Below are 17,279 nucleotides of genomic sequence, written 5' to 3' on the forward strand. Positions count from 1 at the left end.
TCACCCTAGTAGAGAGTCACCAGTGGATGCTATGCTGGCTAGTTTTATGTCAGCTTGATACAAGCTAGAGTTATCTGAAAGGAGGAAACCTCAATTAAGAAAATGCTGCTGTAAGATCCAACTATAAGGCATTTTCTTAATTAGTAGTTGATGGAGGAGGGCCCAGTCCATTGTGGGTGGGGCCATCCCTGGGCTGGTGGTCCTGGGTTTATAAAAAAGCAGACTGAGGAAGCCAGTAAGCAGGACTCCTCCATGGCCTCTGCATCAGCTTCTGCCACCTGGTTCCTGCCCTGTTTGAGTTCCTGTCCTGACTTCCTTTAATGATGAAACTCGGTGTGGAAGTATAAGCCAAATAAACCCTTTCCTCTCTAACTTGCTTTTTGATCATGATGTTTCACCACAGCAATAGAAACCCTAACTAAAGATAAGTTAAGGAACATCTTTGATGACGGAAGAAAAGGGAAAGAGTAAGTGGATATTAGCTGTCAAGTAAAGGATAACCATGCTACAATCCATAGACCCAGAGAAGCTAAGTAATAAGTGGGGAATCAAGGGGGGATGCCTGACTCTCCCTGGGAAGGGGAAAGAGAATAGACATCACAGGTGGAGGGAGGGTGGGGATGGTAACAGGAGAGATCAAGTGGGGGAGGATGGAGGGAGAGAGCAGCCAAAGAGACGACTGTAGTTGGGGTTGGAGGCAACCCAGGGACGAGCCAGAAACCTAGTGTAATGGAAACTCCCAATAATCTACATGGGTGACCCTAGCTAAGACTCCAAGCAATGAGGGATATGGAGCCTGAACTGTCCACCTCCTGTAACCCAGCAAGACTTTCAGTGGAGGGATTAGGACACCAACCCAGCCACATCACCTTCAGCCGACACTCTGTCCTCCCTGCAAATGTGCTGGGGTAAAAGGGGCACAGACATTGTGGGAGTGGCCCACCAATGTCTGGTTGAACTTGAGACTCATGCCACAAGAAGGAGCCCACCCCTGGCACTGGCTAAAGCACCAAGACCCACAGGCTGGGTGGCCCAGAGACCTAGGATAGAACCAAACATGACCGACAAAAAAAAAAAAAGTCAATTAAATGATTCCTCATAATATTCTGGTATACTCATAGTTTGGTGCCTAGTCCAATTGTCATCAGAGAGGCTTCATCCAGCAACTGATGGAAACAGATGCAGAGACCCACAGTCAAACATTAGGCAGAGCTCAGGGAATGCTGGAGAAGAGGGGGATGGAGGATTGTAGGAGCCAGAGGGGTCAAAGACAACAAGAACATCCACAGAATCAACTCATCTGAGCTCATAGGAGCTCAGAGAGACTGAACTGACAACCAGGGAGCTTGCATGGGATTGACCTAGGCTCTCTGCATACATGTTACAGTTGTGTAACTTGGTCTTCTTGTGGGACTCCTTACAGTGGGAGCAGGGGCTGTCTTTGACTCTTTTGCTCACTTTTGGGTCCCTATTCCTCATACTGGGTTGCCTTGTTCAGCCTTAATATGAGGGACATTGCCTAGTCTTACAGCAACTTGATATACCATGTTTGGTTGATATCCATGGGAGGTCTGTCCTTGTCAGAGTAGAAACAGGAATAGATATGGGGGTGGGGCAGAATGGAGGTGCTGGGAAGGGACTGGGAGGAGAGGAGGGAGGGGAAACTGTGGTTGGGATGTAAATAATAATCATCTTTTAAAAAAAATAAAGTAGAAAAAATGAGTAATGGATTTCAATCTGCCGTTTCCATAACATGCACACAGCATGGGCTGATCAACTATGGTATATGTACAATTAATAAATGTTCCTCGAAAGTAAATACAATTCTTTCAAGTAACAGATTTCTCTCGAACCAACTCTTTTGTTCTGTCTTTTATAGATCCGTTTCCTTCCCCCACACACAGCTAAATCCTATCTCACCCTAAACATAATAGAGAGCCAATTTTTTAATCAAAAGCCATTTTTAGGATCAAAGAGGAGCATGTTTTGAGTCAGATAGAGTGTTCGTTATATCATCTGTGGGGAGTGTGCAGCTAAAATTAGAGATGGTGTTCACCAAAATTCTCAAAAAAAAAAAAAAAGAATCAAATGCTTTCAAATTCAAGGAAGGAGGGCTGGACTCTTTTTTTTTTTCCTTGCAGAATATTTTTCTCAAGTACTAGCGGAAGTGCTAATGAGAGACAGGCCTGCTTGCTGCTCAGTGACACATGTAACAGGTCACATGAAACCACAGAAAATGAGTCTATTTAGAAACGTCAGAAGCGACACTAAAGGAAAACCCAGCCTTGTACTGTTTCCTCTTGATCACAGTCTACTAGAGACAATTCCGAAATGATCTCTTCTGAACTTGCTGATATCGGTGATTGAAACAGTGTTGCTAATGATAACAATGTGTAGAATTGTTACATGGAAAGTACTAATAATGCGAATCATATGGTCCTCAGCTCCAGTTCCTCTGTCGATGATTTTCCCTGGGCACCTCTGATGCCTCAGAGATTAGCCTACTAAAACTCATATTTGTACTACCACAGAGAGAATCTGGATCTCTAAGCACGAAGTCAGAATATTAACCAAGTTTTCACTTGTACCAGTTTTTCCACATAAAACAACCTGGTGTGCAAAGTGGAAGACAAACAAACGAGACAAAATGGTATTTTCAAGTATTTTTAGCACCTGTTATATTTTTCTTAGGTCTGTCTATGAGACATAATGTTAAAACAATCATGTGATAATGAGAGCCACAGACAAGGCTCAGTGGATACAAGTCCTCACCATGTAAGCCTGGTAACCTGAGCTCAATCCCCAGAACCCATGTAAAGGTGAAAGGAGAGAATCAAACTAATAAAGTTGTTCTCTGATCTACACACACACACATCATAGCACACATGCCCCCTCGTATGCACACATAATTAATAAATAAATTTTTTAAATATGTGTGCTATGAAAGTATGAGGTTCACTTTGAAATCTTTAAACATTGCCTAACTTCTAGATTATACCTTCACCTGTTTTCATTTCTGACAGTCATGGGACACTCTATCCATTTGGTATGTGATGTCATTTTGACTCGAAGTTATTTCCACTTGTTCTTGAGGTATAAGTAAAACAGCCAACTAGAGACAGCGACATTTTCCATATGACTGAATTTCTAGAACTGTGTCCCTGGGTTGATATAACAGGATTGGAAGAGGGAAACTTTTCTCACTAAACAACTTGGTATCAAAGAAATTATAACTATGGCTGCAAGTTTACCATAAAAGCAAAGACCCTGTAGCTGAAGGGATGGCTCAGTGGTGAAGAGCATTTACTGCTCTTGCAGAGGACTCAGGTTTGGTTGCTAACACAGAGATGGTCGCTCCCACCATCTGTTACTCCAGTTCTGAGGACTTGACAGCTCTTCTGCCCTCTTTGGTCACCAGGCATGAGAGTGGTGTGTGGATATACACACAGGCAAAACACTCACACATATAAAAATTAAAATAAACAGGCCCTTTTTTAAAAAAGCTCTTCCAGAGGTCCAGGGTTTGATACCCAGCACTGACATGGTCACTCACAACCAGCTGTCCCAGAGGAGCTGGCAATCACTTCTGGACTCCTCAGGCACCAGGCATGCATTTGGTACACAGACATTCATGCAGGTGAAACACCCATACACATCCAAAGAAATAAATACATAAATAGGTACTAAAAATTAAGATAAAGACTCAATCATAAACTTTTACAATTATGATTTAAACATAAAAACTATATTTTATGTTTTATAAAATGTACTTACATATTAATGTTCAAAATATCTCATATCACTTAAATGTTACATATGCTATATACATATAAATATGTAATATAGTGTAAAAGAATAAATATAATAAATATATAACTATACATTCAAAAGGTGCTACATAACAGTTTTGCTAACATTTGCTGCACTAGAAAACCCCAATTCTTAGTAGTTTACAACAATGAAGATTTACTTCTTGCTACATTACACATCACTGGTTGGTCACATCTTCCTTTTACATCTTCCTTTGTGACCCAGGACAAAGAACCCCAATCAGGAACAGGAAGATTTTAGGGCAGAGCAAAAGAATCTCAGAACTCCCACAATGATGAAATCCCGAAATAAACTATATATCAACATTCCACTCCAAAGTAAGCCACGTGATTAAACAATGTCAATGGTGAACAAAATATATTCCTTCACTGGGGAGGACAGAAAATTGGAAATAAATTTATTGCTAAAGAGACTTTCTAAAGACTGAATGGCACACATCTTTAATCCCAGCATTCTGGAAACAGAGGCAGGCAGAGCTCTGTAAATTCAAGGTCAGCCTTTATCTACATAGTAAGTTCCAGGCCAACCAGGGTTACATAGTGAGACCGTGTGTGTGTTTGTGTGTTTGTGTTTGTGTGTGTGTGTGTGTCCATCTGTCTGTCTGTCTGTGTGTGTTTAAATGTGTGTATGTGAAAGAGAGACACAGAGTGGGAGAAAGGAGGAGGGAGGGAAAAACGGAGGAAGAAAGAGAGAGAGACTTTTTGAAAAGATACTTACACAAAGAACAGATTCCTCATTTGTCTCATTCACAAGACAATGATCACTTAACTAGAAAACTCTGCTTGCCTACCAAGCAACTGCTTATTTATGGTAACATCAGAAACCTAAGACTAAGCAGAGGAACATTCATAGCCGAAATGTATTTTAAGAGTCAAGTTACAGAGTCCCAACAAAGCCAGAAGAAAACCATGGTGAACAAAACTGTATTTAATAAGTAATTTTAAAAAGAGATGAATACACCACTAATATCTAAATACAATCTATTTTATTGAACTAAAATTAAAATGCATAAGCATTGATTCCCTGGGTCATTGGAATAAGTACAAAAAAAGCACAAAACTTGGAAATGAGAAGGAAATAACTACAAATAGAGAGGAACTTTAAAGATTCCCAGGTGTCTACTTTCCTCTGCTATAAGCAAACAAATGAAAGAAGCTGAGGTAAATGGGTAATTTTTAAGCAAATACAAACTACAGATAGTTCCAATATCATTTAAATTTCTCCAGAACATAGAAAAAAGGAAAACATCTAAATTCTTTTAATGAATCTAGTATATTGGTGAAATCTGAATAAAACCCTAAATTCCTAAATAAAAAAATACAAATTTATCCTTATTCAGCATATGAGTTCAAAAATTCTATGTAAAATATTAGTAAATATAACATGTTAAAATAACACTATGCTTCTCTCTTTGAAGGGACAATTCCCCTCCCCCATCATGGTATCCTTTATCTTCGTGGGGTTCTAGAAAAAACGTGAGAAATAAAACTAGGAATAAAACATAAAAACATCAAAGTGTTGTCTCTTTTCTGAGAAAGGTCATATTAAGATCCATAGCTACAATGAAAGTCAAAAGGAATACAGGTGTTTGAAGTATGACCTGATAATTCTCTGGATTTCCTCGTTGTCTGTTGTTATGTCTCCATTTTCATTTCTGATTTTGTTAATTTGGATGCTCTCTGTCTGCCTTTTGGTTAGTTTGGATAAGGGCTTGTCTATCCTGTTGATTTTCTCAAAAAAAAAAAAAACAATTATTTGTTTCATTGATTCTTTGTATTGTTCTCTTTGTTTCTATTTTATTGATTTCAGCTCTCAATTTGATTATTTCCTGGCATCTATTCCTCATGGGTGACTTTACAGAGCTTTTCTGCAGTGACTGACACTCCCCTCCACTCCCCTGACAAGAAGGCAAGGACTCCCATGTGGAGGCACATCCAGCAGAGGCAAGTCCCAACCCTTTCCCCTGCCTCAAGACTGCACAAGGTGTTCCATCATAGGTAGTGGGATCCAAAAAGCCCACTTATGTGCCAGGGATGGATTCTGATCCTACCGCCAGGGGGCTTCCCAAGCAGATCAAGCTACACAACTGTCTTGCCATGTAGAGGACCTAGTCCAGTCTCATGCAGGCTCCGCAGCCCCTGATCCAACTTTCATGAGTTCCCACTAGTTTGGTTTGGTCATCTCTGCAGGTTTCCTCATCATGATCCTGATGCACTTGCTCATAGAATCCCTCTTCTCTCTCTTTGACTGGACTCCTGGAGCTCTGCCTGGTGTTTGGCTGTGGTGGACACCTATCCAGACTATTGTATCATAGAAAAGACAAAACCTTCTCCCTCCCTTTGGGAAGCCAACTTCAAAGAGAAGAAAGCAATTAATTCATCAATCACAGCTAAGTATTCTAAAATTTACCAATTGGCCAAGTTATTGTGCTTTCCCTAGGACACAGTAAGCAGAGGATTAAGAGATGTCAAGAATGTCATACTAATTAAGGTTACTCTCACAGAAACACTAAAAGTGGAAAATACATTGTAGCTTTGTGAGAGCTGTTTCATTTTAAATTCAGTAGGTTTAATCATTAGCCTGTGGTGTGTGTCCCTCAAGACATACAGCCACTAGGAGAATCTTGCTTCTACCTCACAGGAAGATAATACATCAGCAATTGATGTTTGGTTATCTTTCAGGGACCACTGATGTGTAAGATGGATATTTCCCCCAGAAGGTAGGACTCAAGATAATGCATCATTTAATAAATCCAAGACTACACTGTGCTCAAGGCTGAAATCTTATTCTTTGCTGCTATACTTTAGAGGTGGTTTGTACCCCAAAGTTTGGTCTTTACTGGGGGTGTGACAGAGCCTTTCGAGGGTGGAACCCAGTTCAGGGCAATTAGGTCATGGAAGCGTGGCCTTGGGTAGGGATTAATGTAGTTCTCAACAGATCATGTCACTGTGCAGTGAGCTGCTTCTCTGCCCCATTGTAATATAAGGGTGTCTGCCAGAAGCCAGACAGATATGGTCTGAAATGAAAACCTGAAGAAGGTCCTTTGACTCTAGCACGTGTTATAGGAAGAGAGAGGTGGACTTACATAGACACTCTTCCTTCTGTTTCAAAATGTGTCTTTGTTGTGATATGTAAAACAGCTCATCAGAGTCTACAATCTCTATATAACTGTAGGAATCACATTAAAGAATTCCAACAATAAAGTGCACTGTTCCCCTAAAAGCTCCAGAATAGCCAGGCAGTGGTAGCACATGACTTTAATCCCAGCACTCGGGAGGCAGAGGCAGGGGGATCTCTGTAAGTTCAAGGCCAGCCTGGACTACAAAATGACTTTCAGGATAGGCTCCAAAGCCTGTCTTGGAAGGGAAAAAAAGCTCCAGAACAGAACTAGATGGTGGAGTAAGTCAAGTCCATGTCTGGGGAACCGAACATGCTCTGCATAACCGACCATGTTAAAGGTATTTGCTAATTTATGAAATGAGATAATGGCACTATTTTTAAGTCTTTATCTATCAGAGGTTCAACTGAATCACTTGAGGATAAAGTATTATGATGTGTGAAATTGTCTGTAAATGTTAGAGCAAACAAAGCACTACTGGATTAAGCACAGCACACAAATCTACAATATAGATTAGTTCTAAGACCCCAAGAGCCCAAGAGCCTCCGTTAACCTAGCTCAGTGGTATTGAGTATCAGATGTGTAGGGATATTCTGGGTTATCAAGGAAGGAAATGCCATTTTAAGAAGAGAGCTTAGGTCCAAGATGTTCAGAAAAGCATCCTGAAATAGTTAGAAAGCAGCTCGAGACAATTCTGCAGAAGAAGCTGCATAAAACCCAATGAAAACATCTGAGGATATATTACATTGAGCTCTTTCATCATATCATCATCATCATCATCATCATCATCATCATCATCATCATCCTTTTAGTTTTTGTGGGGTTTGGGTGTGGTGTGTAGTTGTGGGGTTTTTTTTGTTGTTGTAGTTTGGTTGATTGGTTTCTTTTTTGTTGTTTTGTTTTGCAAGAGTCTTGCTATGCATTCTAAGCTAGTCTCGAATTCATGGCTGTCGTATTTCAGTCTCCCAAGTACTGGGATTACAAGTATTTGCCACCATTCCCAGCAAAGGGGACATTAGTCTTTACTGTATAGAGTTGACAACAGTATAGTCACTGGATCATGCCATTTCAAACCATTTTATATATTTTGTTGAATTAACCACCTTGACCATAATGCCAAATTTAGGTTACCTTCACACAAACATCTTTCAAGCAAGACTCAAGAACTGTCTTCAGTCACAGACCTTCTTATCTAATCCATAGTTTTCTGAACTTCTCCTTCTTCACTGTCCAACCTGTTCATGAGGTCATTGGCAGCATCAGCATACTTTCACACGGAATAATTGCATTTCTTTGACGAGAAGGAGGTTTCCCAAAGCTCGACTAGCACAGGATTTAGAATGTAATATGGGACACCACCACGTGGGACATTCTCCAAACACAGAATATCAGGTGTGAACTGCCAAAACATTAACACATCTTCCTGATTTCAACATACTTTGAGATTGATATCTCAGTTTCAACATCCAGAGGGGAAAATTAAAAAGAAAGAGAAGGAAAGTAAAGGGGGGAAGAAAAGAGAGAGAGGGAGAGAGGGAAAAGAAGGGGAGGGAAGGGAGACTAAGTGAGGGGAGGGGAGGAGAGACACAGCATATGCATTCCTAGTCTTCCTGAAATATTAGATATGAAAGGCTCCACACCAGAAGTCTGGAGACTTTAAAGATATCAGAATTCACCAATTCTTTTCAAACTTGGTTTCACCTTTTCAATTTCAGGTAAGAATTCCATACATAACCGTAAATGAAATGGGATGCTGGAATGGATTTGAAGTCTGTATTAACAACATGACCACAGCTCTTTGACTGGAGCTGGTCTGTGAAAAGGTAAGCAAGCATGAGACATTTAAAGGTTTCCAAATCTAAGAAGGCAAAGGTGTAGTAGAGAAACCACAAAATGCCAAGGACAGTAACAAGTAACACTCAGAAGCGTGACACCTATCCAACCAGTATCATCCACTTATGTTTAAAGCAGAAATTGTCAGGACATCTGTTCCATTGATCTATCGGTCTGTTGTGACTTCTGAAACACATGCAGTCCCTTAAAACAACATCTGTTCTGGGAGTCAGAACGTCAAAGTTTGTTTCAATGGACTGAAATGGAGGTGTTGACTGGCCTATGCTTCCTCTGAATATTTTTTCTTTCCCCCAACAATTCCTGCATTCCTTGCTTTGAGGTTCCCGTCTTCTCTCTACAAGGCAGCAGTGCAGAGTCTCGATCATGTCATTGCTTCAACTATCACACCCCTGTGTCCCCTCCACTGCTTCCGATGTCCCAGTGTCTTCTGTGACTCTGGCCCTCCTCCTCCTCCCTCTTCGACCTTTGTGATTTCTCTGGTCCCATCTAAAGAACCCAAGATAATTTTCTCCCTATCACAATCTTCAGCACATTGGCAATGTCCTTTCAACCATGAAATCGAGCATGGAGCAGTTCCTAAGGTTAGGACTGCAGGAGTTCCAAAGAGCCATCGTTGTGTTTCCCACATTTGGAAAGAAGAACTGCATGGAAAGGTATTTGGATCTGTGAAAACCCTGATCTTTATTTTACTGGAGAATATGAAGTCTCCATTAAAAAATGAAAAGGAATGATTTGTAAAAGTCCTGAGTACTGTTACTAGCCCACAAAAACCTCACTGAATAGTGCAGTGAGCTTCTGAGAACTTCAATAAAATGGGAACACACTGTGCTGTAAGGTGGAGTCCATCTGTAGCTAATGCTGGCCAGTTTGAGTTTATAGAAATATTTGAACTACAACGTCCATATTTTTCTTATCCTCACGCTACCCTGCCCTGCCACTAAAAGCTTCTTTATTGTGTGGACTCATTGAAACGGACTAATGGATACAGCATGGAGTAAGACAAAAATATTTGAAGTCACAGTGAGATTATATGTGGCGAATTACGTTGAAGGTGTTAAAATACTATTTTATTGTCTCTCTAAAATATACTCACACATGTACATACATAGGTTAACATATGTGCATATGGTGTATAATTTTATGGCATGAACATCTAAATGTTGCTATTTGTCAGATTTTTGTTCAATTCTTTTAAATGCCTTTGTAAAGGCAATTCAAAAAGAACAGTTCTTTAGTGAGAATCTCCAAGTTTTACTGATGACAGATGCTATCTAGCTGACTGCCTTCTATATTATTAACTATCATACAGAACACTTTAGTTATATTAATGTAGTTGGCAGTTGGTAACTATTATCTCTGTTTTTTCACATACTTGCTAAAGATTAAAATAGCATACTTGTACTTTTCTCTGTTGGCAGCCTGTATAGCACCTTCCAGTATGGAGAGCTTGCCCTTGAGGACAATACTTTCAGGCCAGCTCCAGCTTGATTCCTGTAAGACTTATGTCCAAAGTATGTGTTGTCTTCAGCAAGAATGTCGACCTTCAAGTTCTGGAGGGCAATCAAGGAAAATGGCAATAACCTATACTGTTTGGGGAGTCTCTTAGACATCAACCTTCTTGATCAAAAAACTTCAAACGATGTTTCCCAGGCCTAACACTCAGATTTTTTTTTCTAAGATGGTCTATTGCTCCTGGAGTTACCCCATGTAATGTAACTATATTTAAACTCTGTGTGTGTGTGTGTGTGTGTGTGTGTGTGTGTGTGTGTGTGTGTACACATACAGTACCTTTATATATAATGCATATGTATTTTTAGGTAAATTTGTAAGCATGTTTCCCTATGGCTTTGTGAAACATCCTTAATGCGATATTTGTTTGCACCCTTGCCCTCTCCCCAGTCTCCACCCACTGTCTTGTTTTTCACCTTTCATAACAATGGCTGGCCCAGCAAAATATCCCTGTCTTAGTTACGGTTTTATTGTTGTCAAGAGACACCAGGACCATGGCAACTCTAATAAAGGAAAACATTTACTTGGGGCTGGCTTACAGTTCAGAGGTTTAGTCCATTGTTGACATGGCAGGAAGCATGTGAGTATGCAGGCAGACATGGTGCTGGAGAGGAGCTGAGAGTTCTACATCTGGATCAACAGGCAGCAGGAAGTGAACTGTGAGCCACTGGGCCTGGTTTGAGTTTCTGAGACCTCACAGCCTGCTCAGTGACTCACTTCCTCCAACAAAGCCACGCCTACTCTAAAAAGGTCACACCTCCTGAGAGTGCCACTCCCTCTGAACCCCTGGGGGCCATTTTCTTTCAAACCACAATTCCCAATGATGCAATAATAACACTATTATCTTGCAAGTAATCTGTTGTGAGATATTTTGTTTGTGTTCTGACAAATAAAGCTTGCCTAGAGACCAGAGGGTGGAGCTAGCCACTAGTTAACCATAGGGCCACCTTTAATCCCAGCACTTGGGAGCAGGAAGCAGGAAGATCAGGAGTTCAAGGCCACCCTGGGCTACATGAGATTGAACCAGTCTAAAAGAGAAACAGAGATGAGTAGTGGTGGTGCACGCCTTTAATCTCAGCACTAGGAAGGTAGAGACAGAAATATAAGACAGGTGGAGACAGGATTTCAGCCGCCCCAATCGGTCTGAGATTTTGTAAATGTAAGAAGTCTCTTTGGCTGCTACTCTGCTTTTCTGATCTTTCATCTTTCTCTCTAATATCTGACTCTGGGCTTTTATTTAATAAGACTAATTAGAATCACACTTCATCTGGCACCCAACTTTTTTTTTTTTTTTTTGGTTTTTCGAGACAGGGTTTCTCTGTGTAGCTTTGTGCCTTTCCTGGAACGCACTTGGTATCCCAGGCTGGCCTCGAACTCACAGAGATCCACCTGGCTCTGCCTCCCAAGTGCTGGGATTAAAGGCGTGCGCCACCACCGCCTGGCTGGCACCCAACTTTTGGGGCTTGAATTCACAACAAAAGCCATTTGCCTGTGGCTTTGTAGCCAATGGCACATGCCAAAGCTGCACGCAGGGGCTCCTTTCTTTTTTTCCCCCAAGCCTCTGGGTGAGTTTGGGATTTTTCTGTTCCAACCTCTCTACAGCAAACTTCACGGGTACTTGGGCTCCAAACGCCATAGGAGTTAGCCACTTTCCCCACATCCTTCCATGCAGGCAACTGACTCTTTGGCTTCTTCTCTCCCGGTGGGTTATGGGCTCTCCCTAGACTCCCTCCTTAGGCTGCTGCCACACTCGGTAGCTGCCTTGAGACCAGCTTGGGCTTCTACTGTTCTGCACAGCAGCAGTCAGCCTCACACTTCACTGTCATCTTCACCATCATCATCAGAAGATTTGGTGTGACAACTGGAAATTCTTAAAGGGGGGAATAATTTTAAAAAGAGAGAGTTTTTTCCCACGTTAAAAAATGGGAAACTATGGAGGGAGTTAGGTCTCTGTATGATTACACAATGCATGGTTTAAAAATGGAACAATTAAATGATGAGATGATCAACTTAATGGGGATTGACATAACGTTAATTATCATTTGATAATTCTTATTATTGGTTTAATAGTTCTTGGTTTATCACTAAAAAAGTTGGTTGATGTGAGTGCCAAGATACAGGCCTTAGAAAAACTTTTAAAATGTATCATAGAGATATTGAGATCCAGACAGAGGAATTTAAAGGAGAACCAATCTCACAATTTCAAGGTGGCTAGCTGAGATGGTCCAGCCTCAGAGCCTTCTCTACCAGGACTTGAGACCAGCCCTACACTCTCCCATTACACAGAGACAGGACAACAAATGATACAGTTAGCTCTCCCAGGAATCGGCAATCATCTCAGTTTTTTTCAGGGTTCTGTACAGATACCATAGCCCCCAGACAGCAGGAAGTCATTTTAAGAACATGATGCCCATATTCCCAAGAGGTGAGGTAGGCGGTTTTTGGTCATTCAGTGGGTTATGGATATTTGTAACCATTTAGGGTGGTTGGTTACAAGTTGTTCTGGGTAGTGGTCAGGAAAAAGATGAACAAAGGAGATTAGATTTAGGAATCTTGTTCTAAAAAGAAAAAGGGGGAATATAAAAATAGGATAAAAGGGTAGATTATTAAATTTACTTTTATGCCAAAAAAGCAACTACTAGTTTTAAACATTTTACATTGGCTTGGATTTTTATATAGTGACACAAATTTGAGGTTATTATTGTTATACTGCATATATGTTATAGAAATGATAGGATTAAAAGGTAGATTATTGAATCTACTTTTAAACCAAAAAAGCAACTGCTACTTTTAAATATTTTACATTGATATGAATTTTTGCATATTGATACAAATTTAAGGTTATTTCAGTTAGAACATATTGTCCAAACGCCTCTACTCTTGTTCAAAGTATTGTGCTTATACAGCTCATTTAACAATTTAATGTAAATTCCTAGTCCTTGAAAGTTATTATTACATACTATTTAGGATAATGAAGAAATGCAGGTTAGTAGTTAGTCACCTATTACAATAAAACCTATAGTCAGGTTAGGTCAAGGTCAAACAGAGATATATTTTAGATAGACAGGTGGTCTTCAAACACTTCAGAGATCTACAGAATATGGCATTTAAGATGTTTTAATAGCATAAGGGATTTTTTTAATGACAATGAGACATGTCTGCTCCTGGCAGCAACAATCTACTTCAAAGAAGATGATGGGCACTGAAGAAACTCCATATGGAATTTACTTTCTTTGTGGCAAAAGTTAGTCACTAGACAAGAAAGTGCTCTTGCCTCGACTGCTTGCAGTATGCTGTCCAAATTGGACAAGCAGGACAAAAAAGAAAGTGACTGTAGATCCACCCAAAAGGTTGTCAGGTGATATGAAGCAGCATGAACCGATGTGTAGTCAATGGAAAGGAAAATTTCCTATCACAGCCTGCAGAGTTTGTACCACCCATGGAAAAGGGAGCCAATCTAGATACCTAGGTAAATTTTTGTTTGGTCCCTCTTTATAGAGGAAAATGTTTTACATGGTACTATACATGAAAAAAGTACTAGGGAATTTAATTGCTTAGTTAGTTGATTAATTGTTTAATTAGTTGTTTAATTGCTTATTTTTGTAAATAAAAAATGCTATAATAATTGGAAAACAACACCTAAAGTGCATTTGATCTGTAATTGATGATTTAAATATTGTGTAGTTTGCTCAAAACAACGTGCGGTTCCTGGCTTCTGTCTAAGAGATTTCTATGAGGTATGAAGTATGTTAACAAACCAGGGGATTCTTACTTACACTAAAATTTAAGAAGTACTAATAAATATAATACAAAAGGGGTGGTTGTATTTCAAAATTTTCCAGACCTTCAAATAGAAGAATAATGCATATGGATTTTAATACTACTTAAAATTGTAAAAGGACGATTTACAGGCAGATCTCATTTTAATGGGGGGTGGAAACTGATGTTTTAAAAAAGAGAAAGGAATACAAAAAAGAAAGAGGTACATACATTGTGTCAGTCACTTTTAATCACTGTGCCAAAATATCCAAAATAAATTTAAAGAATGAAATACTTATTTCTCCTGGACATGGTGGTGCATGCCTTTAATCCCAGCACGTGAGAGGCAGAGGCAGGCAGACCTTTGAGTTCAGGGCCAGCTTGGTGTGCATAGTGAATCCCTGTACAGCCAGTGCTATAGAGAGAGACCCTGCCTCAAAAAAAAAAAAAAAAACCAGCAAACTCATTAAGGGTTAAAGATTGGGAGATTTCAGTCCACTGCTTCTGCCTGCAGTGAGGTACAGCATCATGGTGGGGAGTGTGTGGGATTGTAAAGCTGTGCAGGAAGGACACAGAGATCAGAGAAGATATCCATCAAAGGCACTGTCCTTCAATGATCTGCCTCCCTCAACCAGCCCTCAATTTCTAACAGCCCATTCAGACATGGCATTATCAATGGTCAAATCACCTCTCAGATGCTCCTCCTCTGAACAATCTTGCATGACAAAACCAAGTTTTCAACACTTGGTTATGGGGGAGGGAGGAGTATTTTATTTCCAAACCTCAATACATAATAGCTCCACAATTACAGATTACCTGACACATGCCAAATGAATTCTGCAGGCTTCACAGAACACTCAGCTACTTAAATGAATCACATCAGTTATAGTCTGTCATGTAGCAAAGGGAACATTGTGTGCAAAAATATGAAAACTTAATTAGTGAAAGCATGTATATCCCCAAAGCAGAAGGTCCAGCGAAGACATGAGGAACAGTTGAGAAGTTGCTGCCAGCAACCTGAGCCCAGCTCTCCCAACTGACTTTGAGAAGTTTCTTAGTTTCTCCACACCTCATTTTACACTGTGGGGTGAAAGGAAATAACCATGAGTATCTATAAGGTCTGGAAAGATTGTTGTTACTTTAAAGATTGAACCTTTAGTTATTTCTGGCACAGGTTCAGTGACATCAGAAACATAAATCACCTGAGGTAATGCATTACAGACGCGTGACGCATGTGCAAGAATTAAAAGAGATGTTACATTACTGTGTTACTGCATTCTGTCACACAGCCTGTGGATGAAAGAAGGATGGAACAGATACCTAGAGAGATTTAAAGTCAGGAGATGGACAGAGTCCTGTACCTTGGCTTCCAGTTGTTTTTAAGATTCCACTTCCATTTTGCTTTGACATTGGGATGTATACTGTTGTTGGAGAGGTAGGTCAAGTGTGACATCATATAAATATAGTTTTATAGCATTAGTGGTGGGAAATTTACATACATAAAACTGTGCATGAGGGACGCCACCTTGAACATATCACATAATGTCACTGTAACGTAATCACTTATTCTATGCATTTATGTCTCCAGACTTCAAGGATCACTTTTAATATTGACCTCACTGAATTGTCATGAGGATTTAAAATTAGTTCATGAAAAACTCTTAGCACAGTGAATGGCTTTTTCTATAGTCATTAAATGTTACCTATTGGATACGGAAAGTTGAACTGACAAAGAAGGGTAATGAAGTCTAGCGGTCTACATTCCACAGCTGGCTGGCTGGTCGCACCATCACTGAGGTGCTGAATACAAGAGCAAAGCTTCGTTTCTATGTGTGGGTGAGAATTACTGTGAGTTTTCTAAGTTCCATGCTGCTGCTTTTTCATATAAGAATGCCATATCCGCTACAGTACTTTTTAGGACAGAAACACACTGATCGCCTCCAATGTACCAAGGACCTAGGATTCGATCTTGGAGTTTGCAGTCAGCTGAATGTACCTCTGGGGCAGTCGCATTGTCCCACAGTGCAGAGTATGTGACGCGGAATACTAAAGCTGAGTTAACTGCGAGTCAACTTTCCTGTGTTCATGACGAAGGGAAGAAAAGCAACTGGTGATGGAAGAAAGGAAATGGGGAGAGGGGCAGATGCAGAGAACAAATGCAAGGACGTGGGAGGAGAGGAAAAACGAAATAATCAAAATCCACGAAGAACAGAAAGCGTGTAAAATTCGGATGAAATAAGGGAAACTCTCTATGTGCTCCCCGCGATCTCGCTGGCTAGGGACCGCATATCTACCAAGCTGCCATCAAAACTCTCACACTCGTAATGCTCGCAAGTAAAGTATTCAAGGGGGACCGACTTCCTAAATGGGCGCGGCGCGGTGTTGTGACGTCATGGTTGGGAGGGACTTCCGGTTCTAGTGAAGCTTTGCCAGGACTTCTGTGTGCAACCCCATACACCTTGCAGGTGGACAGGTGAGCTGCCGCGGACCGCACTGTGGGTGGTTTTGCCTGAGGAAGGGGAGGCGTGCTGCGCGGGGCGGTGCCAGGATAACGGGGTTGCCATCACCCCGGGTGCAGAGCCGCTGAGCTGGGCAGCGGGGAACCCTTTGGTACAGCGAGCATCCCACCTGCGGCAAGGTCGCCAGAGGTTCCCTGAGAAAGGATGAGCCTGAGCCTTGTTAGCCAGCCCGCTAGAAATGAGTCAGAGTCTGCTCTGGTGCTGCCCACGCATCTCAGGTCCACTCTGCTTTTCATTAACTCTTCCTGCCCAAGTTGCAAACTTTCACCTTTGGCGGTTTTTTTCCCCTCCCCTCGCAACTCAGAGTACAGGTTGAGACACTTCTTTCATGACTCACTAATTCATTTCATCCCTTTCAGGTTATTACTGATCATCTACTCTCTGTCCTGTATGCTAACCAGTGGGAGAACTTAGAGTCTGCCATTTGAACCCACCCATCCTTCTCTGCCCTTTTAGTTTTAAAAGCACGCCCTTATAGCTGGAGTGGGGAATGGAACCCAACAGACCTGAAAGTAGAAAAATCTCTAATCTTTAGTCACAACGATTTGTTTAAAACAAAACTTTGGAACCGTAAACGGGAGTGTTTGGTGTCTGTTGAATGCTTCTTTTTTTCCATATAAAGTTGAAAGGCCTTTCTGTCTCATGGTTTCTCCTGAGAAATCCACGTGAGAATTACCTTCACCATCACA

General features: G+C 40.8%; 1 long non-coding RNA gene across 3 annotated transcripts in view; it reads left to right on the forward strand.

Moving 5' to 3' along the window:
• Positions 1-16,472: 16,472 nt before the first annotated feature.
• The window catches only part of LOC114691996, a 60,115-nt gene continuing 59,308 nt past the window's right edge, over positions 16,473-17,279 (forward strand). For all 3 annotated transcript variants that reach the window (XR_005089762.1, XR_005089761.1, XR_005089760.1), the window contains exon 1: positions 16,473-16,544. This is a non-coding gene — a long non-coding RNA (uncharacterized LOC114691996). The remainder of the gene's footprint in view (positions 16,545-17,279) is intronic.

The sequence above is a fragment of the Peromyscus leucopus genome, chromosome 22 (assembly GCF_004664715.2).
Source record: "Peromyscus leucopus breed LL Stock chromosome 22, UCI_PerLeu_2.1, whole genome shotgun sequence".
Lineage (NCBI taxonomy): Eukaryota > Metazoa > Chordata > Mammalia > Rodentia > Cricetidae > Peromyscus > Peromyscus leucopus.